Source organism: Chlorocebus sabaeus, chromosome 10, assembly GCF_047675955.1.
Source record: "Chlorocebus sabaeus isolate Y175 chromosome 10, mChlSab1.0.hap1, whole genome shotgun sequence".
Classification (NCBI taxonomy): Eukaryota; Metazoa; Chordata; class Mammalia; order Primates; family Cercopithecidae; genus Chlorocebus; species Chlorocebus sabaeus.
Window position 1 is genome coordinate 17,552,229 of NC_132913.1, and position 6,705 is coordinate 17,558,933.

General features: G+C 40.4%; 1 pseudogene across 1 annotated transcript; it reads left to right on the top strand.

Annotated features, from left to right (window-relative positions):
- The first annotated feature begins 2,521 nt into the window (after nucleotides 1-2,521).
- Nucleotides 2,522-3,898, top strand: LOC140712559 (eukaryotic translation initiation factor 3 subunit J pseudogene; annotated as a pseudogene). The gene has a single exon (XR_012094174.1). The product of XR_012094174.1 is annotated as a eukaryotic translation initiation factor 3 subunit J pseudogene (transcript).
- The last annotated feature ends 2,807 nt before the right edge of the window (nucleotides 3,899-6,705 follow it).

Consider the following 6,705-nt stretch of genomic DNA (forward strand, 5'->3'; position numbering starts at 1 on the left):
TCAGCATTTTTTATCTGTGTCCTTGTGCTCCCGAATAAAACTGAGGGCCGGGCTGCTATTTCTTGTGGCCCAATAACAAGATGCAGATGAACTGGGGAGGAAGAGAGCTTTTTTATTTCTGTAACCAGTTACAAGGAGAAGGCCCGGAAAATATCGCCAGACCAACTCAAAATTACAAAGTTTTCCAGAGCTTATCTACCTTCTAAGCTACATGTCTACACGGAAGTGTGCATTCATCTAAAGACATAAGTGATAACTTCTTTTAATCTCCTATAACTAAGGTCTGAGTCTTGAAGACCTTCCCCTGGAGCCTCAGTAAATTTACTTAATCTAAACGGGTCCAGGTGCTGGGGGGATTGCCCTTATCCTGGAGGTTTAGGGAGTTCCTTCAGACCCCCGATAAACTTGTCTGTGGGGACCTGGGGAGTTTCTTCAGACCCCCCAATAAAACTTGTTTAATCCTAAACAGGTCCCGTTAAGAGTTCTTTCATTATCTTTTCATGCTTTAAGGCCCAGGAAAGGCCTGGGCAGAACTCTGGGTGGGTTTTTGTTATATTCCAGCCTTTGTATAAGGGCAGTAGCTCCTTCAACTTTTAATACTTAACTGTTCAGTCAGTACTAAAACAGTTGTTATGGAGGCCTTCATTAGTGAGGCCTGGCCTGCCAGGGAACGAACCCATGGCCCAGCTCGTTTGTCAAGGCATTCATCAGAACCCCGTGCTCTGCCTAAAAGGAATCTGTTGAATCATATTTGCTCCACCTCATTCCACCTGCAACAAGTGCTTCTCTTTTTCCCCCAACTGCCCCTTTCTGTGTAGTCTCTCTTCCCGCTGAACTTCCCATACTGCCTGGCCTGCCTTTTCTTCCATCAGCCTTTTGGAGTTTATTTTTCTTATGCTTCTCTCCTGGAGCAGCTGGATTCCCAAGCTTTTCATCAATATATGCTTCTCCTCAGACAGTAGGCAGGATGACCCACTGAGCCATAAAAGTCTCATTTTAACCGAGACCAAATACGACACAGCAGTGGCCAGCTGGGATTATTTATATGCAGTTTAAGGGATAATCCTTCAATCCAATACTGTGAGCCATTGGAGAGCAGATTCGTGAAATCTTTTTCCACCTCTCTGTTTTGAAACAACAGCTTTATTATTATTCCATTCTAGTGAGACAAAGAGATTAAGAGATGATTGCAATGGAAAAGATAGTTTATTACTCACAGTTCCTAAGAGATAGTTTATTACTCACAGTTCCTAAGAGAAGGGGCTTGCCACACTACAGGGGGTGAGGGCAACAGCATATGCCCCACTTCAGTCCAGAGGCTGGGGAGCAAGCAGAAAGTGTGGGTGAGAGACTTAGGTTTTTGAGGGAAGGAATGGGCAAGGCAGGGTATCCAAGTTCCGAAGGTTTAGGACTGGCTAGTTTGCATAGTTTCAGTGGGCTCTGGGGCCTAGGGGCTGTCTTGAGTTGTCTGAGTTGTACCCGGCCCTGGGTTGATTAGGTCACAGGGAAAGTTGCCTCATAAAGGAGGTGTTCGGGGACTATGGGCTTTGGCTTCATTGGTTTGCATATGGAAGTTGTTCTCACAGGGGAATCATTTGCTATCTCTAGGAATTAGCTAGCCCCAGGAGGGCAGTCTCTCCCTTGTCAGCAAAGCCCCAAGATATCAAAGCATCATAAAATACATGGAATTAAAAGCATGATTAATACACTCTCCAACACCGGAATCAGAACATGGGGTATTCAGTATGGCTGCAGAGAGGACAAAGAAGGGGGAAAAAATAAGGATAATTCCGCTAATAACATTGTGGGTACCCAGGCTACAGCAGTTCTTGACTCTTATCAATTTGATAAGAAAAATTCTCCCTGCTATAGATTAAAAATATCCATCCAATTTCTGAGAAGTCAGCTACTAAAACATTTGCTTTAGATTTCTTTTTATATGAAGTGATAAATACACATTTTCCCCCATGGAGAATATTTATGAAAACTTTTCTGGGAAACGTCTTTTTGCTAAATATAGGGTCTCTAGAGACAGCTTGGGAAAGCAGCCTCCTGAATGTGCTGTCAGTTGTGACCTGCCAGTCTGCATTACCATATTTTTACATTGTAACTCACTTCCTCTAATGATATATATATTCTACTAATGGTGTGAAAGGGATGGAAACTGGCAGTTTTAATAGTGTGTGATGTATGTGCTCCCTCAGCGTTAAATGGGAGGTTTTGCCTGAAACAAGAATCGGCTTTGGTTGGCCTTCACTGGAGCACGGACTTGAGCGTGACACTCAGCAGAGGTGACTTTGGTAGTGACATGGAGTGTGAATCCCATTTCCTCAGTGCACAGTAATGATGATGGCCGGTTTGGCAACTTCTGAGCCTTTTACGCTCCCCTTTCTTCCTCCCTCCCTCCCACTTTGGTCCCTTTTTCCTGGCTCTCTCTTTTTTCTCTGTCTCTCTTTTCCTGGATAAGACTTCTAGCCCTCTCAGCACTTACTGGAACTGATTGTGAATTCAAATGACTCCACCGGGCCGGTCAACGAGAGCAAACCCAGTGACTCACCTCCGCCGTGCTAGCTCCTCGCTAGCTCTTTCCCTCACACACACTCACACCCGGCTCGAGATGGCGGCGGCGGCGGCGGCGGCAGGGGACTCGGACTCCTGGGACACGGACGCGTTCTCCGTGGAAGACCCAGTGCGGAAGGTGGGGGGTGGCGGCACTGCCGGCGGGGACCGCTGGGAAGGCGAGGACGAGGACGAGGACGTCAAGGATAACTGGGATGATGATGATGATGAAAAAAAAGAGGAAGCAGAAGTAAAACCAGAGGTAAAAATTTCAGAAAAGAAAAAAATAGCAGAAAAGATAAAAGAGAAAGAACGGCAACAGAAGAAAAGGCAAGAAGAAATTAAAAAGAGGTTAGAAGAACCTGAAGAACCTAAAGTGCTAACACCAGAAGAACAATTAGCAGATAAACTTCAGCTAAAGAAATTACAGGAAGAGTCAGACCTCGAATTAGCAAAGGAAACTTTTGGTGTTAATAATACAGTTTATGGAATAGATGCTATGAACCCATCTTCAAGAGATGACTTTACAGAGTTTGGAAAGTTACTAAAAGATAAAATTACACAATATGAAAAATCACTATATTATGCCAGTTTTTTGGAAGTCTTAGTTCGAGATGTGTGTATTTCATTGGAAATTGATGACTTGAAAAAAATTACCAATTCACTGACTGTGCTTTGCAGTGAAAAACAGAAGCAAGAAAAGCAAAGCAAAGCCAAAAAGAAGAAGAAAGGTGTGGTTCCTGGAGGGGGATTAAAAGCCACCATGAAAGATGATCTGGCAGATTATGGTGGTTATGATGGAGGATATGTACAAGACTATGAAGACTTCATGTGACATTTTATCTTTTCTTGGTATCATCTTTATGTTGCCCACAATCCCTTGAACATGTAGCACAACTTCCTTTCCTTTCAGTTCTGCCAAATGCTACAATCAGAAGTGCAGTGTATTTTGTGCTGGTTATTTAACCCCTTGACACTTAGGTGCTAATGTGCAAATGAGGGAACTTGGATCTTGCTGCCAAGGGGTTAAAATTGGAACCTAAGTTGCTACTAAATCATAGTTCAAAACAAACCTAATAATGTTGTCATTGTTGCTATCTGATTTCATAGCAGCAGTCACTAAATAAATTGGAAACAAAAGGTTGCAACATGACAAAAAAACTGTGTAGTATTTACCAGCACCATTCAGTAACACAGCCTTAACCATACCTCTTTGAACTACTTCGTAACTTGTCAAGAAAAGCAGTTTGCAGCAAGGGCATGTGGTGTGCACCTAGTATTAAAATTGCTTTGTCTTAAAATTGAACATGAGGATATTAAAAATACATTGTGAAGAAGACTGCTTATCTCAGAGTGAAGATACTGCGGCTGAAAAGCACTAGTTTGATATAAAATTAAAATGACCAAAACCCTCCAACTTTGAAGCTAAAGAAGGTAACCTTTCCATTATTGCATTACATGTTGTGGAATCTCTTCAGTGCAAAGACTGTCTAGTTACTTATCAGGCTATTTCTACTGATGAAGTGCTTCAGGTGGGGGAGGGAAACTTATTTTTATTTGACTGATTTAAGTGTCTGAGAAACAAATCTTTGTTCTCTTAGGCTGCAATGGAACAACTTTACCAGGGTTTTGGCATTTCCTTTCCTTTATAAAACATGCTCAGCAAACTGCACCAGTTAACTACAGTTTGGTAAATTGTTATGTTAACAATTATGACATCTGCAATGTTTTATAAAGCAACTAATTTAATAAAAAAAAAAAAAAAAAAACAAATGACTCCACCGTGGGGTCATCCTGCTGGAGGAGAAGTGTGACTGTTATGCATCTGCCTTTCAGAGATCAGGACATTTAAAAAGAACACAGGCTTATGCTGCAGGACCATCAGCCATTGCATGCCTTCATTACTGCCCACACATCTTTCCAGATGCCCCAGTTCCACAAACCCATCCAGTGAGGGCAAATACGTATCTAGAGCACTGGATGTACGTCCTCCCCGTGTTTCGCTCTGTTCCCCTTTGCCTGTCATCACAACCCTGACTTACCCAATCCCTCCTCGCACTCCGAACGCCCATCTGTTTGCAGATAGAAGAGGATGTCCTATTCACTGTTTACACTTCAATCTAAGGCTCCTCTCTCCCAGACATTTTATCCCTCATTTCTGACTATGGAGTAAAATATTTAGGTTCTTCTCAAAAAAATTTCAGATGTGATCCAGTAGGGAGAAGTGGAATAACTTGACAGACTAGGAAGTGGTCCTTTCCTGGAGCCCTGACATCCCATGATGTGAGCAGCCTACAGGCCCCTCTGCCCAATAGAGGACATCAGTGCCTTCTCACTGTTTGGATGGCAGCAGGACAGGGCCCAGGCTTCCAAGCTTGTCAAGAATTTCTGGATGGGGCATGTCTGTTGCGGTCATTTTCTATAACATACTTTGTTGACCCTAACAGAGACATGGATTGCACATGCGTCTTGAACCCCATGAGTATAATCTGACACAACTGTCGCTGTTTCAGCTTCTACCAGCTCTGCTCCCTCCCTTCCTCTTTTTTTTGTTTGTTTGTTGGTTGGTTGTTTAAGACAGGATCTCACTCTGTCACCCAGGGTGAGTGCAGTGGCACAATCATGGCTCACTGCAGCCTCAATCTCCCGGGCTCAAGCAATCCTCCCATCTCAGTCTCCTGGGTAGCTGGGACTATAGGCATGCACCACCACGCCCAGCTAATTTTTTATTTTTATTTTTATTTTCCTGTAGAGATAGGGGTTTCGCTTTTTTGCCCAGGGTGGTCTCGAACTCCTGGATGCAAGCAATCCTCCTATCTTGGCCTTCCAAAGTGCTGGGATTACAGGTGTAAGCCACTGCTCCTGGCCTCCTCTTCTTTCTTAAGAATGAAATCTGCAAACTCTCCTTCCCCAGGCCCATCAACTCTAACTGTTGTTTGGCTTCTGAACATCAAGTATATAAAAAAAATTTTAAGACAAAAATTATACAGGTATTTTGAATAAAATGCAAAAAAAAAAGGAAGAAAGGAAGTAATAAAGAAAGAACTGAAAGGATTATTCAAGAGAAACCTGACTGCATGAACATCAATCAAAAGACTATCATGCATAAGCCTAGTCCAGTATCTGTCTGTTACAGGTAGTAGTCCTTAAGAAGTGAAGAAACCTTGGTTTTTAAATCAAGCATGTAGACACAGGAAGAGAGTACTACAAATGAAAGCATTCTTTACAAGCTTAAATAATTGAGGAGATACACAAGGCATCTGTGTTTGCAAATTAAATCTTGCAAAGTCCTCACAAGACGAATTTCAAGCTTTAAGACAATCTCCATCATATTCTCAAATTTTTTCTTCAAACATAGTATATATTAGTTCTAAAGTTCACCTAAGAGAAAAAAACAGGTAAGCACAGTAAAAAATAAAAATAAAAAAAATAAAAAAAAAACTTTAAAAAGACTACTTAATTTATATAAAAGATACAGTCTAGAATTAGATTGTATTACAAAATAAGAATTTAACATAATACATATAAAAAGGCATAAACCAATAAACATAAAGGTAGAAATACTCAATAATATTCGTTTTGCTGATTAGCATTAGGGGAAGAATGACTTTAGACACAATTAATATAACATATGAATTTTACATGAATTAAGAAGTTCCATGTAAAGCTCCAATCATGAAAATACAAACATAGACACTCATATAATTGACAGTTTAGTACATCTGGAAAGTTTGGAGGAGAAAAGACTTTCTAAGTACTATATATATGATAAAATAAATTAGAAAGAACAATGAACAGATTTGATAGAAAAATTAAAATGCCTACACTACAAGGAAAATTTTTAACAAAAGAAAAAATAGACCAGACAAATACAATATAGAAGTGATTGATATTTTTGAGGCATAAGAGTTAATGCTTTGATTGTTTTCAGAATTCTTGGCGAAAAAACAAGTTAATGCAATTTGCAATAAATGCTAAGACCTGAATAAATAAAGCAGAAGACAATAAGATAATAAAACTTATAAACACAAAAGAAAACATTGTCAATTATAAAAATAATGCAAATTAAACATTAAGGTACGTGTAGTACCTATTAAATTAACAAAATAGAAGTCTAATGGTAATTTATATTGCCAGTAATTGTAT